General features: G+C 34.1%; 1 long non-coding RNA gene across 1 annotated transcript in view; it reads left to right on the top strand.

Annotated features, from left to right (window-relative positions):
• LOC129138281 (uncharacterized) overlaps positions 1-20,777 on the top strand; it is a 182,447-nt gene extending 161,670 nt beyond the window's left edge. The window contains exons 3-4 of the long non-coding RNA XR_008541447.2: positions 17,046-17,128; positions 20,755-20,777. This is a non-coding gene — a long non-coding RNA (uncharacterized LOC129138281). The remainder of the gene's footprint in view (positions 1-17,045; positions 17,129-20,754) is intronic.
• Positions 20,778-21,177: the final 400 nt, after the last annotated feature.

The following is a 21,177-nucleotide window of genomic DNA, read 5'->3' as shown; positions in this document are numbered from 1 at the left end:
TTTAACCCAATACCAACTTGTCCTTTATTGATGTAGATTTATACTATAAGACTTGAAATCAGGTAGCATTAGTCCTCCATTTCTTTTTCTTTTTCGGACTTGTTTTAGTTATTCTAACTCCATTGTTTTTTTCCATACGAATTTTAGAATCAGATTGCCAATTTCCCCCTTAAAATAATTGCTGGGATTTTGATTGGGATTGCACTTCACCTGTTGATCATTTGGGGAAGAATTGGTATCTTCACATATTAAGTCTTCCGAGACATGAAAAAAAATCTATTTAGACCTTCTTCAGTTAATCTCAACAACATATTGAAGCTTTTTAGTGTATAGGTCCTTCACATTCTTGTTACATTTCTCCCTAAACAGTTTATATTTTCATTATACTTTAATAATGTTTTAAAATTTTATTGTTGATTGTCATTAATATATAGAAAGACATTTGAATTTGTGTATTGAAATCTTGTTAAAATCACTCTAGCTCTAGTAGACTTTTTATAGATTCCTTTGGGTTTTCTACATAATCTTTTTTAAACTTTTAGGTTCAGGAGTACATGAATAGGTTTATTATATAGGCAAACCTATGTCAGAGGGGTTTGTTGAACAGAATATTCCATCACTCAGGTATTAAGCCTAGTACCCATCAGTTATTTTTCCTGATCCTCTCCCTTCTCCCACCCTCCACCCTCAGGTATGCCGCAGTGTGTGTTCCCCTCTATGCGTTTACATGTTCTCATCATTTAGCTCCCACTTATATTTAAGTCAGAACATGTGGTATTTGGTTTTCTCTTCCTGCACTGGTTTGCTAAGGATAATGGCCTCCAGCTCCATACATGTTCCTGCAAAGGACATGAGTTCGTTCTTTTTTTTTTATAGTTGCATAGTATTCCATGGCGTATATGTATCATATTTTCTTTATCCAGTGTACCATTGATGGGCATTTAGGCCGATTCCATGTCTTTGCTATTGTAAATAGTGTTGCCATGAACATACGTGTTCATGTGTCTTCATAACAGAACAATTTATATTCATTTGGTTATATACCCAGTAAAGGGATTGCTGGGTCAAATGGTAGTTCAGATTTTAGCTCTTTGAGGAATCATCACCTTGCTTACCACAATGGTTGAACTAATTTACACTCCTACCAACAGTGTATAAGCATTCGTTTTTCTCTGCAACAGTCCCAGCATCTGGTATTTTTTGACTTTTTAATAATAGCCATTCTGAGTGGTGTGATATGGTATCTCATTGTGATTTTGATTTGCATTTCTCTAATGATCAGTAATATTGAACTTTTTTTCATATGCTTGTTGGCTGCATACATGTCTTCTTTTGAAAAGTCGTCTGTTCATGTCCTTTGCCCACTTTGTAATGGTGTTGTTTGTTATTTTCTTGTAAAGTTATTTAAGTTCCTTATAGATGATAGATATTAGACCTTTGTCAGATGCATAGTTTACAAAAAGTTTCTCTCATCCTGTATATTGTCTGTTTACTGTGTTGATAGTTTCTTTTTTTGTGCAGAAGCTCTTTAGCTTAATTAGATCTTATTTGTCAATTTTTGCTTTTGTTGCAATTGCTTCAGTGTCTTTGTCATGAAATCTTTCCCCATTCCAAAACAAGAATGGTATTGACTAGGTTGTCTTCCAGGGTGTTTATAGTTTTGGGTTTTACATTCAAGTCTTTAATCTACCTTGAGTTGATTATTGTATATGGTGTATGGAAGGGTTCTAGTTTCTACCTTCTGCATATGGCTAGCCAGTTATCCTAGCACCATTTATTCAATAGGGAGTCCTTTCCCCATTGCTTGTTTTTGTCAGCTCTGTCAAATGTCAGATGGTTGTAGGTATGCAGCCTTTCTGGACACTCTATTCTGTTCCATTGGTCTAAGTGTCTGTTTTTTTTGTTTGTTTTGTTTTTTGTTCTTTTGTTTTTTGCTTTTTTTTTTTTTTTTTTTTTTTTTTTTTGAGACAGAGTCTCACTCTATCTCCCAGGCTAGAGTGCAATGGTGCAATCTCGGCTCACTGCAACCTCCCCCTCCTGGATTCAAGTGATTCTCCTACCTCAGCTCCCCCAGTAGCTGAGATTACTGGCACATGCTACCACGCCTGACTAATTTTTGTATTTTTAGTAGAGATGGGGTTTCACCATGTTGGTCAGGCTGGACTTGAACTCCTGACCTCAGGTGATCCACCCACCTCAGCCTCCCAAAATGCTGGGATTACAGGCATGAGCCATGGTGCCGGGCCTAGGTGTCTGTTTTTGTACCAGTACCATGCTGTTTTGGTTACTATAGCCTTGTAACATAGTTTGAAGTTAACTAGATTGATGCCTCCAGCTTTGTTCTTTTTGCTTAGAATTGCCTTCAGTATTCAGGTTGTTTTTTGGTTCATGTGAATGTTAAAATAGATTTTTTTATACCTCTGTGAAGAATGTTATGTTACATAATAATATAAATATTTATATTAGGGCAAAAATGTCCCTAAATACTGCTTTAGTTGTTTTGCCCACATTCAGATATCCTATGTGCTATGGTTTGGATGTTTGTTCCCTCCAAAACTCATGCTAAAATTTGGTTGCCATTGTGATTTTTGAGTGGTGATTGGTCCTTGAGGTCACTTTCCTCATAAATGAATTAATGTTGTCATGCAGGAGTAGGTTTATTATTATGGGAGTTGATTTTTTTTTATAAAAAAGGTAAGTTTGGACTCCCTTCCGTGCTCTCTCTCTCTCTCTCACCCTCTTGTCTTCTGCCACGTCATGGCACAGCAAAAAGGCCCTGGTAAGATGCCCACAACTTGACATTGGATTTCCTAGCCTTCATGATGGTAAACCAATACATTTCTGTTAATTATAAATTACCTAGGTCTCAGGTATTCTGTTACAGCAGCACAAAGCAAACTAAGACACTATATTTCCATTTTTATTCAACTGTAAACATTTTCCAATTTTTCTTTTGATGTCTTAAGTACATCATTTAGTTTTTAAATATTTGAGGAATTTTCAGGTATTTTTCTGCTACTGAATTCTATTTAATGCCACTGCGTTTAGAGAACATTATGTATTTTCTTTTAACATCATATGTTCATATTACATTTAAATACATAAAAGTACTTGAATGCTTGTAATTTATTGGGATTTATTTTATGTTTCATAATATGAGCTATCTTGGTAAATGCCGAGTGTACATTTGAAAAGAACAATTCTTCTTACCCCAGTTCTCATATATTTTAATCAAAATGAACCTTTGCTCTATTAAGTATCTGAATCCTCCAAAGTAATTAATACATTTTTCCCCATGCTATGGAGAAGTAAACCTTAAAATGGCTTGAAATTAAAATAAATTCATTTCTCTCCTGCTATTGCTTAAGGGTAACAACTCATGGGAAAAATATAGACTATCACACTTTCTAATTTATAGCAGAAATTACACACACACAGAAATTACACACACACAGAAATACACAGAATGAAAAAAACTAAAAGGCAAAGGATTTGTGCACTTGACAGTTTCCCCTAAACGCCATTTCTCTAGATGGAATTTCAGTGCATGTAAAGTTCATAGAGTATAGAGCCCTTAGGAATTTTACATTCCTATGGTAAAACAGAATACATGTTTTCTCTTTTAGACTACTTAAAAATGACTAAAAGCAAAAGTCTATACAAACACAAGCAATCATGTATTTAATCATATTTTTTAAAAAAAATAGTGTGTGGCAGAAACCATCCTAATTTTTTTCAAGTTTTCCAATAATGAGTTCAAGATGTCTTAACCACATGTCACTGAATCCTTGCAAATTTAGGATCGTCTGTAGGACAACAGACTTGCACTTTCAAAGTATGTTTGCTTTCAAGAGGCCTCAGAACTCTGAGACTCTTTCCACCCTTCAGGAACCTCACCATTGAATGACTCACTATGGGTGGGGAGTGTGGGATATCACCCTTCATAAGCCCACCAATGTGGTCTTGGCAGTTACTTGACTCCCCTGACAAAATGGGAAATAACACAGGGAAGCCATCATGCTATGTTTTCATGCTACACAGAAACTGTTCTTGCTAAAAATATTACACAGATTTGCAAAGACTTAGAAGTATATAAAATATATTTTGATGCTTTCTCTTTTAATATAGACATTTGTTTATATTGAGAGTTTATCAAAAAATAGCAGTAATAAACTTAACTTACTGAAAATCAGAGGTATTCTCTAAGACCCCCAGAGGTATTCTCTAAGACCAAATTCATTCACATTTTAAGATTTTCAATCATATCTTAAATCTTGCCAAAACAATTTGTTATACATAAGGGGAAAGGTCATTTTCCTGAATATGCAGGAAAAAAAATCACAAAATAATACTGCACTAACCTATCCTCACTTTTAACTTAACTTGAAATAACATCAATAGCTGATGCTGCTTCATGTGTAATTATCAACAACTCATAAAACTGTGACAAGAACAACATTTTTATACTAATTTAATATGTAAGTTCACATTCACATTAAAAAGTCAATTGTAACAGAACTGACTGTAGTCAAGTATATTTTATGTTAATGAAAAAAGGCTAAATGTAAAGTTTCATATTGTTCTCTTGAATTTTTTAATAGATTTCTCCAAAATTTGGTACCAACCATAGAGCATGTTTCCTAATGTCTTTTGAAGACTTGAATAGAAAAAAAATAAAATTAACAACTGAATATTCATTTTGATTTTAAGTGGTTGATCAATTACCTTTATGTTTTTCCTATCAAGTAGAGAAATAGTTGAAAGGGCACACGAATCAACATGCATGTGGGGTTGTAGGAGTATCTCATATAATACTGATAAAAGGCAGATCACAAGAAGTGACTTAATTGCATTGCTAATACCATAGCCAATAATTTAATTTACCCCCCAAACTGCTAGCTTCCTCCTCAAGGGCAGTACCCGTCCTGTAGGACTGATGTGAATGTAGAAAGTAAAAGGTTTCAGAAGAGACTAAGCTACGCTTACTGACTGACTTTCTTCGTTTTATTTCAACGAATTGTGATAGATACTAATTTTCATTTTACCAATTACATATTTAACCACAATGGTTAAAAAACTGCAAGACACCTGTTATTTTAACCTTGAAACTCCACTTTTCAACAGCACACAGGGACTGTAAGTAGAGAATAACAATATTTGATTTTCCTTTATGAGTAAAGACAGTTAACAGATATTCCACATTATGAAAAATGGAATTTTATAGCCAGAAAGATCTTAGTGATAACAAATATAAAATAAAGAAACTGAAGCTTAGAAAGGTTAAGTGACTCGCCCAACTTTCCCCAAGCTGATAGTGACAGAAGTAGCATTGAAATACATGCCTCTTGAATTACATATTTTATTGAATGGCTTACCTTACCTTAACTTTCACATCAACTGCTCCACTGACTTATTCATTAGGGGAAAAAGACATTCCTGGGCTTTTAGAATAATCTCTTTGTGGAGCTGATTCACTTTTGGCCATATTTCTTTATAACCACAGCATGTTCATACTTTACGGAGTTCCGATGGGCTGGGTTCCAAAGAGTGTTAGAAACACAGGCAAATGGGACTTGCAAAACTGACTGCTCTTAATGGCCACTTCCAAGAGAGCTTCAGGCCATTAAAAGTCACCTATTCTGTTTTGCTGGGCACACAGCCAGTTAGTTCCACAGCTAGTGTTGTATTGAAACCCAGGGCCTAGCTGATACTTTAGGAAATTTTCCTTTTTTCTTTTCTCATTCCACTTCTCCACTCTAGAAATAAACTTCAAATTACAGACTGATTGTAAAGAATCACTCAATAAAATAATTAATTTAAAGGCCATAGCCTTTTATTCACTTATTGTAGATAATAATTTCCTAGTCTGCATTTCATTACAGCAAAAAAAGGTAAGCACAAAAACGACTGTTTATACCTGTGCAATAAGTTTGTGTGTGTGTACGTGTGAGCATGTGTCGATCATGAAACAGCAAGCAAATAAAACTTACGCTTCGGGGTGCTCATTTGAGTAGGTCCTTTCCAGCGCCCCGGGAGAGGGTCAGCAGCGGGTTCACATGACCATGAAGTGGGTTCACATAACCACATGTTTTTAAAAGATTCACAAAAGTAAGTTACTTTTACTGTAGTTGGTTAAGAGGGCCATGTCTTTTCACTCTCACTTAATCTTCGTCACACTTCACCTGGCATAGAATGTTGTCAAAGTGATTGCAGGAATACTTGAGATCCATCAAGAGGAAGTTGAATAGGGGATACACTTAGTTCTGGTTTAGTGTGCCTCCCAGTCACTGCCACATATAGTCAAGCTATTGTCTGTAAGTTTTCTAGGCGAGTCAGTGACAGGTCTAGAATACTAACCAAAGTTTTCTGATTTTAATAGTAATGATCTTTACACTGTAGGACAGAGATAAGCAAACATTTTCTGTATTTACCAATTAGTAAATATTCTAGGCTTTGTGAGCCACATATGAGATGTCGTATGTTCTTTAAAAAAAAAAAAATCTTTAAAATATTCAAGGCCGGGCGCGGTGACTCACGCCTGTAATCCCAGCACTTTGGGAGGCTGAGGCGGGCAGATCATGAGGTCAGGAGATCGAGACCATCCTGGCTAATACGGTGAAACCCCGTCTCTACTAAAAATACAAAACAAAATTAGCCGGGCGTGGTGGCGGGCACCTGTAGTCCCAGCTACTCGGGAGGCTGAGGCAGGAGAATGGCGTGAACCCGGGGGGGCAGAGCTTGCAGTGAGCCGACATGGCGCCACTGCACTCCAGCCTGGGCGACAGAGTGAGACTCCGTCTCAAAAAAAAAAAAAAAAAAAATTTGTCATACATTAGATAAGTGCATATAATTCTTCTGTTTTTGAACTCTCTATTCTGTGTGATTGGTCTATTTGTTGACATTTTCCCCGATATCACAAATCTTATTTACTATAGATTTGTAACAGGTCTTAATAATTGGTGTTATCAATTCTCCAGAGTTTCTTGGCAATTATTTGGTCTTTTCAATTTAATATACATTTTAGAATCAGCTGATTAAGTTTAGATTAGGATTGAATTAAAATTATAGATTGATTTGTAATAATTGACAACTTTCCAGAGTCTCGCATCTACAATAAAATATATGGATGTGGTATATTTCTAGATATATTTAGAAATATATCTAGAAATATATATTTCTAGATATATTTAGAAATATATCTAGAAATATATATTTCTTCTTAAGTTTATTTAAATAAGATGGTATAGCATTGATTGTAGAAATCTTTGGCATCATTTTAAAATTTGCATCTATGTATTTAATATTCTCTTTCATTTTCTGTACAGTGTTGGTTTATAGAAATGGAAATGTTGTATATTATTATTACATTCTGATACTTTACTAAATTTACTCATTAATTCTAATATAGTTTTGAAATTACTTTAGATTTTCCAGGTACACAATAATAGTCTGCAATCAATTAAAACTATTACTTCATTTTCAATCTTTATATAGTTTCTCTCTAGTATAATGTTGATGAAAAGTGATATGAGAAATTGTCAATCTTTCTTCTCCAATCTCAGGTGGAAAGTTTTCAATAAGGGATGATAAGGTTAATGCTGGCTACAAAGTTTTCTGTAGATACTGTTCATCACTTCCCTTTTATTTCTAGTTTGTAAAGATTTTTTAATCATAAGTGTGTGTTGAATTTTCTCCCTTGTTATGTTAACATGTGAATTTTATGTTAACATAGTGAATTATTACAACTAATTTTCAAATGTTAAAACATACTTGCTTGACATATTACCATTTTTGAATGTGGCTGGATGCAATGTGCTTAAGATATTTTTATCTATGTTCATTGGAGAAATTGATCTGTAATTTCCCTATATTGTAATGTTCTTGTTTTATGCTGATATCAAGGTTATGCTGTCCTCATCAAGAGTTGAGAAACATGGCCAGGCATGGTGGCTCACGCCTGTAATCCCAGTGCTTTGGGGGGCCGAGGAGGGCAGATCACCAGGTCAGGAGATCGAGACCATCCTGACCAACATGGTGAAACCCCGTCTCTACTAAAAATACAAAAATTAGCTGGCTGTGGTGGTGGGCGCCTGTAGTCCCAGCTACTTGGGAGGCTGAGGCAGGAGTATCACTTGAACCCAGAAGGCAGAGATTGCAGTGAGCCGAGATTGTGCCACTGCACTCCAGCCTGATGACAGAGAGAGACTCTATCTCAAAAAAAAAAAAAAAAAGAGAGTTGAGAAATGTTATTGTCTTTGTTGTCGTCATTATTTGTTATCAGAGATAATCTCTAAAATTGGTGTAATTCCCTCCTCTGAGTATTGGGAAGAATTTACCAGTGAAGCTCTCTAGACCTGGAGTTTATGGGAAAAGTTTTAACAACAGAATCAATTTAATTAATACATAGAGGCATTTAAATAATTTCTTCCATTGTTTTTCATGGTACGTTTGTTTTTGAAGAATTTATTGTTTTTATGTAGTTGTCAAGTCTATTGAAGTAAAGTGGTTGATAATATTTTCTTAATGCTCTTTTAGTATTTGTGAGTTCCTTTTATTCCTGATATTGGTAAACTCTTTTTAGTTCTGATATTGATAAACTCTTTTTAGTTCTGATATTGATAACTGTTTCTTTCTTTCACTCATTAGTCTTTCTATATGACCGTTTTAGTAAACTCTCCAATAAGCCACTCAAAATAATGAGCATAGCATAGTTCCCACACTCATGGATCCAATTTGTCTACATTCAGAGGCCAGTTCTGCTACTTATGAGCTATGGTGGCTTAGGCAAATTAATTAGCCATGTGTGGCCTCATGTGTCCCTTCTTTAAAAAGGGGATAATAGTAATAATATATACCTCATAGGGTTGCTTTCAGGATTAAAAGCATTCATCCATGTAAAAAATTAAGAGCACTTACTAAACATTAGCTGTTATTATTGTATTTGTTACATTTATGTCTATTGCTCCCCAGGATGGAAAGTACAAAATATGAAAATATCAATTATTTTTAGGCACAAGAAGCTAGATCCCTAACACATCAACATTACAAAGCTAAAATTCTCACTAGGATTATTTTTGATGTTCATAACTTATTCTTCCTGTACTAACTTAATTTCTCTCTAATGTATTAAAAATGGAACAAACTCCATGAAAGCTGAGGGAGAGTGCATTTGTGGGTAATTTGTGGGTAGCTCCTGGAAGAAGCTGGTAGTAGGTGTTTTGTTTGTAATTTGCTCCAGATTTCTTTTGGGCTTCATGGATGTTTAATCTTTTAATGCACTGTGGCTTCAGAAAAATGCTCAGACACAATCTCCAAAAACATCAAATCTGGGTATGCACAAACCAAAAAAGAAATTATACTGGCTCAGCCCAGATCATGCTCCCGGTAAATCAATACCCTGGGTAGTATCTTTAAAGTGGGTGCAGATGCATGTACACACCAGACACACAGACACACACACACACACAGAACAGGCAGTTCATGAATTCATGTTAGGCATTGCAGTGAATGGTTGTTGGTATCAGACAGATCTGTGTGGATTCTTGGCAGTGTCAGCTGCCTGGACATTTTGTAAGTCATGTAACTGCTCAGCCTTAGCTTTTTCATCTATGAAATATGGGCAATATCATTACAGATCTCAAAGCTTTATTGTGAGTATTAAATGGGATAATGCATTTAAAACTCTCCGAATACCACTTTACACTTAGTAATGATTCAAATGACTGTGATTATTATCACCATAGCCAGTTTTTTTTTTTTGTAAGATGGAGTCTAGCTCTGTCACCAGGCTGGAGTGCAGTGGCGTGATCTCGGCTCACCGCAACCTCTGCCTCCTGGGTTCAAGCGATTCTCCTGCCTCAGCCTCCCGAATAGCTGGGATTACAGGCACGGGCTGCCACAGCCAGCTAATTTTTGTATTTTTAGTAGAGACGGGGTTTCACCATGTTGGTCAGGATGGTCTCGATCTCCTGACCTCGTGATCTGCCCACCTCGGCCTCCCAAAGGGCTGGGATTACAAGCATGAGCCACCAAGCCCAGCCACCATAGCCACTTTTAAAATACATTATCTTTTCAATATTGCCTGAAGTTTACAAACATCACTAAAACTTAGAAAATCTTACCATACATTGGCTCCTATCTTTGATAACTCCAGGGGAATTGTATTAAATTCAGCCTGCATTTCTACCAACACTGGCACATGTTCGACACATTGTTTATTAACGTTTTTCGTGCTTTTCATGTTGAGGTCTGCTCTTCAATCTTTTGAGGATGAGTGTGATTCTCTGGTTGGAGTAGAAGCTTTGTACTGCGTTCGTCACAGATATGTAAATAGATTCCACTGGGAATGGCATGAAAGTATAAACTCATCTTGGAATTGTTTTTCATAATCATAAGCATTTTAATCAAAACTTAAGCTAAACAAAAACCAAGGTACTACCTCATCCAGAGCTGTCTGAGTGGTAATGGTCAAGAAAGAAAGTACCACTCATTATAGAGAGATTGTATTCAATTGTAAAGCTAACCTTGAAAATTTCTAAATTATTTTCCATCCACATAGGAGAATTCTTTAGAAATATCTGTAATGATTGCTACATCCTTTAACATGGTGCTACTTTAGTCAGGAGGAAATATATCTTTGTTTTTCTGGGGAAAAAAAAAGCAGGGGTTAGTACCAAGAGGAAAAAAAAATCTTATTAATGTCTTCTCTCTATTTCAATAAATGTATATGAATACTTCAAATATATTCAAATAAAATATGCCCTTCATTTAACTAAAGGATGAATTAAGAAACTTCCTCAATAATTTCCCAAATACAATTTAATATAAAATACATTAAGTTCAAGTCGTAAACAATTAATTACTGCTACCCATTTTTATTGCAGTTACATAAAAATGATTATTCACAATGCAATTTATACATGTGAAAATTAAGTTATTGTGATAAAAACAACCACAAGAAAATGGACTATGCTGAATTTCAGCTTCATTAGTTTGCAAAGGCAAGCTACTTGTTTATAATATGTATTTTTTCTAATATATTAGCTAAAATACATTCTAAATGTAACATGTAATATATTAATGTTTTTAAGTAAAAGCTCAGCTCTAGTGTAAAATGTGATGACGATATTGAATTCAGGAGGAAAACCAACTTTCCATATTACATAAATATTTTTTTCTCCTAAATATCCTGCTTCTTTGGCAAACATTGACTGAAAAGTGATATATATGCAGAATGCTTGTGTCTCCCCAGAATTCACGTGTTGATACTTAATATCCAATGTGATAGTATTAGGAGGTGGAGACTTCATGAATGAGATTAGTGCCCTCATAAAAGAAACCCCAGAGTTGCCTTTGTTGCCCTTTCTGCCATTTGAGGACACAGCTAGAAAGCTATGAACCAAAAAATGGATTCTCACCAAACACCAAATCTGCCAGCATCTGGATCTTAGACTTCCCTGCTTCCAGAACTGTCAGAAATACATTTATGTTGTTTATAAGCCACCTAGTCTGTGGCATTCCGTTACAGCAGCCTGAACAGACTAAGACAAAATGTAAATGGCAAGCCATGTAATGATCAAAAAGACTTGTGTGCAAGTTTATCATTAGCACATGTCACCACGTATATAGTTTACATTTCCTTCAAGAAGCAAGAGAAAATATAGAAATGGAAGGATAACAATAATAATAACTGCTACAATTTAGGGCTCATCTATTCTAGGCCAGGCACAGGTTTCAGTAATGCACATATGTTATCTCTAAACAACCCTGACAGTTATCGCTGCTCCAATTTACAGGAAATATATTCAAAGACATTATGTCACTTATCTCAGGTCACAGCACCAGTAAACCTTAGGGCCAGGAAACACATTTTTAAAAATACATACTTCCCATTGGTTAATAGGAAAGACAAATCTACTAACAAACAGATTCCAAATGTAGTAACTTAAAAAAAATGATAGGATTTATTTATCTTTCTTATGCAGAAGTCCATGAGAAGCGTGGAAGATTTTCGGGTGGTACATTAACCATGAATCTATGTTCGTTTTATTTCGTAGCTCTGCAATCCCCAGGGCTTTGATGTAGGGCCTAGGCTGGACTGACAGCCAGAACTGTCAGCAGGATAGAAGAGAGAACATGGAAAGGCCACATGAAAAAGGTTTTGCCAGTAGAATGGTAAACTGAAGAAAGGCTGGAAAATGGAGTCTAGCTACACCTCCATGTGCCCAGCTCCCATTCTATTACCATTTAACAAAGGAGGCAAGGGTCTCTGCAGTCACTTAGGCATTTCTACCTCAGCACAAATTCCTATGACTTCAATTCAACCTCTATGCTCTCGACCACCAATCTTGAGTTTTCTCTCACCACCTCACATCCCACAGCTTCAGAAGCCAGCCATGCATTTCCATTTGGAATCCTCATCATCATTTCAGAATCATCAAGTTCCAAATCAAGCTCATCTCTGCTATTTTCCCCTACACCAAAGTTACCCTCTAAATGTATCATCTTTTTTTATTTTCTTTTTTTCTTTTGAGAGTCTCTCTGTCACTCATGCTGGAGTGCATTGGCGCCATCTTGGCTCACTGCAACCTCCTCTTTTCAGGTTCAAGTGATTCTCCTGCCTGCTGGGACTACAGATGTGCACCACCACACCAGGCTAATTTTTGCATTTTTAGTTGAGACGGGGTTTCGCCTTGTTGGCCAGGCTGGTCTCAAACTCCTGACCTCAGGTGATCCGCCCACCTTGGCCTCCCAAAGTGCTGGGATTACAGGTGTGAACCACCATGCCAGGCGAATGTATCATCTCAGTCAAAGACCAATGCCAAACTTTCTATTCAAGAACTCTTAAAACCCTTCTTTGTGATTCATACATTTCATTCACAAAGTCTTTCCAGATTTTTTCAAGAAAAAATTTTATCCATCCTTTCTTTAATTTTTTTTACTATTGTAATCATAGACCAAGCCTCCTTTATTAGTGGTATGAATTAAAATTTGTTATTCATCTACTATGTCCCAGGTACTCTGCTCATTGTTAAAGAAACAGTTACAAGAAAAACTAAATAATAATAACTAATATTTACATGATACTAAGTATTTTACACTATTCTAAGCACTTAACATAAACTCACCTATTTCTTAAGAGATTTTAAAACATTTTATTCAAGACCAGTCTGGGCAATATAGTGAGACTTCATCTCTACAAAAAAATTTAAAAATTATCTGAGCTTGGTGGCACTCATCTGTAGTCCGAGCTACTCAGGAAGCTGAGGTGGAAGAATCACTTGAGTCTGGAAGGCGAAATTACTGTGAGCCATAATCATGCCACACCAGCCTGCACTCCAGCCTGGGTGACAGAGGGAGACCCTGTCTCAAAACAGACAAACACATTTCAGTTTGTGGAGAGTTGTGCAAACAAGATTGAAGAATTATAAATACACCAGATCTTGCATCTTTTTAAGTTGTTTGAAACATTTTTGTATTCATGCTAAGAGCAATTGTGATGGTTAATTTTATGTACTAATTTGACTGGGCTAAGAGATACCTAGATAGCCAGTAAAACACTATTCCTGGATGTGTCTCTCAGGGTATTTCAGAGAAGATTCCCCTTTGAATCAGTAGACTGGGTAAAGAAGATCACTTTAACCAGTGTCAGTGGGCACCATCCAATCTAAGTGCCCAAACAGAACAAAAAGGTGGAGGGAGGGAACATTTGCTCTCTCTTTACTGAACTGGGACATCCATCTTCTCCCGCCCCTGGACATTGGCTCCCCTCATTCTCAGGCCTTTGGACTCAGACTGAATTACACTTCCAGTTTTCCTGGTTCTCCAGGTTAATGGCAGACTACAAGACATATATATATATATCTTGTATATATATGTATATATACATCTTGTGTGGTGTGTGTGTATATATATATATAGATAGATAGATAGATCTTGTATATATATATATATCTTGTGTATATATATATATATAGTGTGTATATATATATATATGAAGGCTTCATTTTAATTTTTGATTAATGTAAGACTGGGTGGGATGCATGGGGAAGTCTGCAAAGGGACAGAGATTCATTTTATATGGTACATTTTACATCATTTAGATATTTGACTGTAAAATATTTTCTATATAAGATATACATAAATTTATATTTATATATTAAATATTAAAATTAAATTTTATTAAAATATTAAATATTTTAAAATAATATGTATTTATATATTAAATAAATGTATTTAATTTATATATTTATTTAATAGATTTATATATTATTTATTGTATATATATCTTTTTTCTAGGTAGGTAGGTAGGTAGGTAGATATAGATGGTTAAATATAGATCCATGCTATTGTTTCTATTTCCTTAGAGAACCTTGACTAATACAACAATAAAAATTTGTATGCAAAAAAATGACATCATCAGATTCAAATTTTAGGATCCCTCAAGCTGTTAGGTGTAGCATGGATTAAAGAGAGATCACAGAAAGGTGGGTAGACATTTTAGGAAACCAATATCAGATGAGAATAGTTTGAGTGAACATGATGCTAATGACACCACAGATGGAGAGTAGTATAAGAATTAGAGATAAATTTAGAAGATAAAGTCAATAGAACTGGTAATTGACTGGATACAGGGGTAAGGGAGAGAAAGTTGTATTAGACATAATGTCTGGCAGTTAGTCCTATGTGATATGTTTTATGGAGAGAGGGAATCCTGCCATGGAGGGGTCTAGGTTTGGGAGTGAAGATCATGAGTTAAATTATGGACTTACGGTTTTGTGGTGTCTTTTAGCTATCCAAATGGAAAATTATAGCATAAAATTAGATTACGTGAGCTTGACATAGAAATTTGGAAATTTTCTTTATGATTCATAATTATTAATTATTAATAATTCATGCTTATAATTCATGAGCATGGATAATTGGGTGAAAGTATGGAGTGAGACACAGAAGTCTTCATTTCAATTCTTTGATTAATGTAAGACTGAGTGGGATACATGAGGAAGTCTGCAGAGGGACAGAGATTAATTTTATATGGTGTATTTTACATTATTTAGATATTTGACTGTAAATAAGGGACATTCATATTAAGATAAAAATTAAAAATATTAGTTAGAGGAGGGTGGTCTGGTAAAGGAGAGTAGAAAAGAGGAGCTGGACAACCTATATCTCATTTATCTCCCAAACCTCTATACTTATTTTTCTTATTTTATCCCATTCCCTTTATTATTTATTCTACATAACATTGTAAATGTCATCTTTTAACAATATGCCTATCTAAACATCACATCATGCATGCTATTTATTTTTTGTCACAGTAAGCATGTAGTTTTAATAAGCTATAATAGTAAATTTCACCACAATAACCATTTTTAGATCAAAAGAACAATCTAATATGAGAATAGTCAAATAACAAATGTTCCCATTATTATCATGTAACGTTTTAACTATTCTGGAAATTTTAGAAATATCTTTCTTTCTTTGTAAAGAAAGGGTTCACAGAAAAGAAAACACATTTTCTTCTCTTTTATTGTTAAGATTTATTGTTAAAGCATATGCATAGAAATTCAATAACAATTTTTGTTAAATAAAAGAAACCCTTACTCAAACTATTTTTCATTTCTCTCCAGCCACAATTATATTAAAACAGACAGAACAAATGTCTGCACAGACAAAAAAAGAAAAAGAAAAGACAGACACTGCAAACAGAAAAGGGAAGGTCTGTGGTGAAAGAAAATTGATGACACAGAAATTAAATACTAAAGATCAGTGTGAAATGTTGGAAAGTGCCCACTGACTCAATAGCGCAAGATGTTTTTGTCTTTAAAATTTTATCTGTTGTAAAATCCATCCCATTTCAAGCCCACATTAACTGGTTGACTCATATACCTTTGTCTATACTTAATCTTATTATTCCTTTAAATCTATAAAAATGAGCTCATGAAATAGATTCAGAATTTTCCTCCATAAGAAGACAAAATGGGGAGAACAAAGGCAATCATATCCTTTTCTTTTCTTTTTTCAATGGCCACACAGTGAAGAAGAAAAAGAAAACTTGTTTGGCTTGGATTTTTGGAGATGCATTGTAGAGAATGTTCAGTGTCACACTGATTCAACAGATGAGGTGCTGAGGAAAATGCTTTTCCTCCTCACTCTACTCCCCTTGGCTATAAATGGCAAATTAAAATCTTAATCATTTTAAGAAAGTTTTGATGGCTAACTTGTAATGATAAAGGACAAAACTAATAGTTGTTACAATTACCTATCTATCTATCTTCAACATATTAATCCATTGGAAATGAATATAATTCAGCATATGTGATCATGGCTTCTTTTATGCAACATTCTAATCTTAAGTACATGTTCTAAGTGAGTACAGAAGTCACAGAAAAAAATTAAAAAGGCAAATTTAGGGCCAGATTTTTTTTGTTGTTGTTGTTGCTGCCATGGATACTGTTGCAGTTGTTATTGTCATTATTACTTTAATTTCATTATGCTAAATACCAGGAGCCATTAAAATACATTTCTCTATACTATGACTAATGAAAAATTAAAGCATCTACCCTAACGAGATCCTATGGAAAAACTCAATCTAAAAAGTCTATATATGTCTAACTGTACACAGTTTGAAGTAACTTTGGATATCAGAGAGTTTAAAGGGATAATTGACTTTACTACTTCAAGGCAATAAGAATAACTACAGGAGTATCTGATGGGAAAAAAGACAAAAGAAAAAAAAAAAAAAGGAATCTGACCTGAGAGATTATGTTGTAGATAACTTGAATGAGCTATTTGCAAAAACCTTACCAGACAAGTGTCATGCCTGATGGACTCAAAACAAGTTTCAATTATGCTTTAAAAGGCATTTGAAAGTACATTTCTCTCCTATGCGAAATGTGATATGATGATCCAAATGATGAAGGAAGGTCTAATTTTACACTCAAAACCAAACTCAATTTAGAAGAGGGAAAACTCACATTGGTAGACAGAAGATCATTAAGTAACCTGAAATAACGAATCATCTTTGTATGTTTTTGTTGGCATAGAAAACTGTTACAGAAGATGTCCGAGCATATGGAAAAGAAACTTGAACATGGAACAAGGAGACACGGGTTCAGCCTCTGGGCAAGTAAGTCTTAATCTTGTTATTTTAATACCATATATTGAATGCTTTCTGTGCTGAGAGTGTTGTATACATTCATTTAATCCTCACACTAACTGTATGATGCAGGCCATCTTATCTTTAACTACCTTCCTGTCTATCTACCTATATAGTTAATAATCCTAGTTGACAAAACTGAGACTCAAGAAGTTTACGAAATGTAAATTCCCACCGCCACAAAGGTAAAGAGTTAGAATTAATGTAAGTGCATAAGATTCTGCTCTTAACATATTTTATATCACTAGTACGTAATAAGGCAAAAATATCAAAGATTATAAATCTGAATATATGCATATGTAAAATATATCATTCATCTCATATTCTCTGTGTCAAAGTAATTAGATAATTAAATGAAGAAATGAGAAGTACACATATAAAGTGCTTTGCATATTCTTATATCATTGTTGTCTAAAGGAATATAAATTTATGTTTGATTTATGAGCCAAACCATCTGTTTTCTTCCTTGAACACTAGTATTACTTGAAAGGATGACTGATGGATAGACTACGGTTACTTAAACTAGGATATATGGCAGATAGATATTTTCTCAGAAATGAAGTGAGTCTTAAATGCAAACAACAGACAGACAGTATTCAAATTTAAGTTTTCAAACAAAAATTAGAACTTTGATATATTTGTATCTGTTATTGTGAGCTTGACCCCTTCCCAATACTTAAAGACTTTTCAGGTAAGATTAGTGGTGATATTACTGATTTTTTAAATATTATATAACAAAATGTATCAACATTTAGAATATCTGCCTAATTCAGCGAACTAATATTGTCCAAATGACCAATGCATGATGTTCCAAAATCTGCATGAATAAATGATACATTGAAAGCGAAAAATAAACCAATATTATAGGGTAACAGAGTATCAAATGTTCACTGATACGGTTTCAGATTATGCTCTTCAACTAATCTTTATGAAATTATCATTTATTTAGTTTTTGTCAAATATTAAAGAAGAATGTTCACAATTATCCGAAAGTACAATTAATTATCCGAAAGTACAATTAAAATATTGGTTTCTTTTGTATCCACGTAATTGTGTGAGGCTGGATTTTCTTAGCATACGTTAATAAAAATAATGTATTGATAAACTAAATACAACAACAGTTGGAGATTCCAGTTCTATGAAACTCAAGAAAGAGAATTGCAAATATGAAATGTGCCATTATTTTTATTTTTAAAATAATACTATTGTTCATGAAAATATGTAACTTAACATATAATAAGTTTATTACAATTACTTTCAAAAATAAATACATAGATAATGTTCTAATTTTTAGTATGATAACTATATATAGGTATGAGCCACATAAACAAAAGCACTCTGGCATCTTCATTAACTTTAAAGAGTGCGTACTATTTGGAGATCGTGTTTATGACAATAACTAATGATAGTAAAATGTTTAGCCTCAAATCCAAACAGTAAATTGGTAAGTAAATGCTAACTATTATTAGGAAGTAGCTCTGGTCTGCCTTCTGTGAATGAGGAAACTAAGGCAAGGTAAAATAAAGCCTTCAAGGATACTCACCTACTGAATGAATGGTGAATCTTGTTTAGCATACAATGTGTGAAGCTACAGATAATAATGCTCCTTTCCTTTACCAAATTGTAATTGGGTATACATGTCTGAGCAGGGAGTTAATTGAAAAGAAGTGGACAAATGAGATATTGGTAAGAATCAAGAATCAAGTTGGTTTCAGTTGTTTTGCAGGATCCTTACAAATGAACATTTCAGTCCTTGCTTTTATCCAGACTGAACAGTGATTTATCAGACCATTTGGCAGGCCAACTCCCATGAATTCGTCAAAGCAGCTGAGAGGTTACCATTTGCAGCTGCAAAGTAAGACCCTAAAACACTGAAATCTAACAAATTAAATTTGATCTTAGTACAGTATTATGAAATGTATCTGTGGAAAAATGACCTAGAAGAATACTCAAGATTGTTTTCATTTTTGAAACATATTTGTCAAATGTTAAGCATTCTGTGAAGTTTCTTAAATAATTTTTAAATGTCATTTAAAAAATGAAACCACATAGATACATAATTATAAAATTATCTAGGTCTTTATTACTTGAATTATAATGAAAAAATAAGCAATAAGAAAAATAATAAGGAGAATGTATAAAGTACACTTGCCCAAAGTTAATTTCTAGGAATAAATATAGAAGTATTCATTAATTTCAAAGACCCCACTTCCAAGTCCTTGTTAGGATAATTTAACTTAATTATATTATATTTCACATTGCAAAACTGGAAAAGAACAGTTTTCAAAACTTGTTACTTTTTGATGGATTAAAGACTTACATGTTAGACCTAAAATCATAAAAACCCTAGAAGAAAACCTAGGCAATACCATTCAGGACATAGGCATGGGCAAGGACTTCATGTCTAAAACACCAAAAGCCATAGCAACAAAAGCCGAAATTGACAAATGGGATCTAATTAAACTAAAGAGCTTCTGCACAGCAAAAGAAACCACCATTAGAGTGAACAGGCAATCTACAGAATGGGAGAAAATTTTCGCAACCTACTCATCCGACAAAGGGCTAATATCCAGAATCTACAATGAACTCAAACAAATTTACAAGAAAAAATCAAACAACCCCATCAAAAAGTGGGCAAAGGATATGAACAGACACTTCTCAAAAGAAGACATTTATGCAGCCAAAAGACACATGAAAAAATGCTCATCATCACTGGCCATCAGAGAAATGCAAATCAAAACCACAATGAGATACCATCTCACACCAGTTAGAATGGCAATCATTAAAAAGTCAGGAAACAACAGGTGCTGGAGAGGATGTGGAGAAATAGGAACACTTTTACACTGTTGGTGGGACTGTAACTAGTTCAACCATTGTGGAAGTCGGTGTGGTGATTCCTCAGGGATCTAGAACTAGAAATACCATTTGACCCAGCCATCCCATTACTGGGTATATACCCAAAGGATTATAAATCATGCTGCTGTAAAGACACATGCACACGTATGTTCACTGCGGCACTATTCACAATAGCAAAGACTTGGAACCAACCCAAATGTCCAACAATGATAGACTGGATTAAGAAAATGTGGCACATATACACCATGGAATACTATACAGCCATAAAAAATGATGAATTCATGTCCTTTGTAGGGACATGGATGAAGCTGGAAACCATCATTCTCAGCAAAATATCGCAAGGACAAAAAACCAAACACCATATGTTCTCGCTCATAGGTGGGAATTGAACAATGAGAACACATGGACACAGGAGGGGAACATCACACACTGGTGACTGTTGTGGGGTGGGTGGAGGGGGGGAGGGATAGCATTAGGAGATATACCTAATGCTAAATGACAAGTTAATGGGTGCAGCACACCAACATGGCACATGTATACATATGTAACAAACCTGCACGTTGTGCACATGTACCCTAAAACTTAAAGTATAATAATAAAACAAAAAAACAAACAAAAAACTTGTTACTTTTTATGTGAGTTTTTTGAACATTTATAAATGTTAAATATATTGTGATTCAAATTAAAAATGTATATATTATTTGATCCAGCAATTTCATTTTGGGTATTTTTCTTAACAGATAATTGAACTGGCACAACAAAGGTAAGTTAAATATATTAATTGCATCATTGTTTATATTATCAAAATTATGAAAATGCAATGATATCTATCAATATAAGATTATTGAAATAATATATTGTGAAGGCAAAACATTTTATATGAAAATACTTTAATTGATATTTGTAAGAATGTTGAATGAAAACGTAGTTTAAAAAATAGAGTGATATTATTTATATAACATGTTTATATGCTTATTTCTCTTTATGCAGAAAAAGATGTCGGAAATTGTTCATCAAAAAACTGAGTGCTCATCTATGAGTATGAAGATTTCATTAATTAATCTTATATGTTATACTTTTTCACATTACTTGAATATTGTTCATAATTGCCTATCTTTATAATATAATAAAATATTTTCATTTTCAAATATTTAACAATTTAA

The sequence above is a fragment of the Pan troglodytes genome, chromosome 22 (genome assembly GCF_028858775.2).
Source record: "Pan troglodytes isolate AG18354 chromosome 22, NHGRI_mPanTro3-v2.0_pri, whole genome shotgun sequence".
In the NCBI taxonomy this organism is placed as follows: domain Eukaryota; kingdom Metazoa; phylum Chordata; class Mammalia; order Primates; family Hominidae; genus Pan; species Pan troglodytes.
The sequence above is the reverse complement of the archived record's forward strand: the minus strand, read 5'-3'. Positions and strand labels throughout refer to the sequence as shown.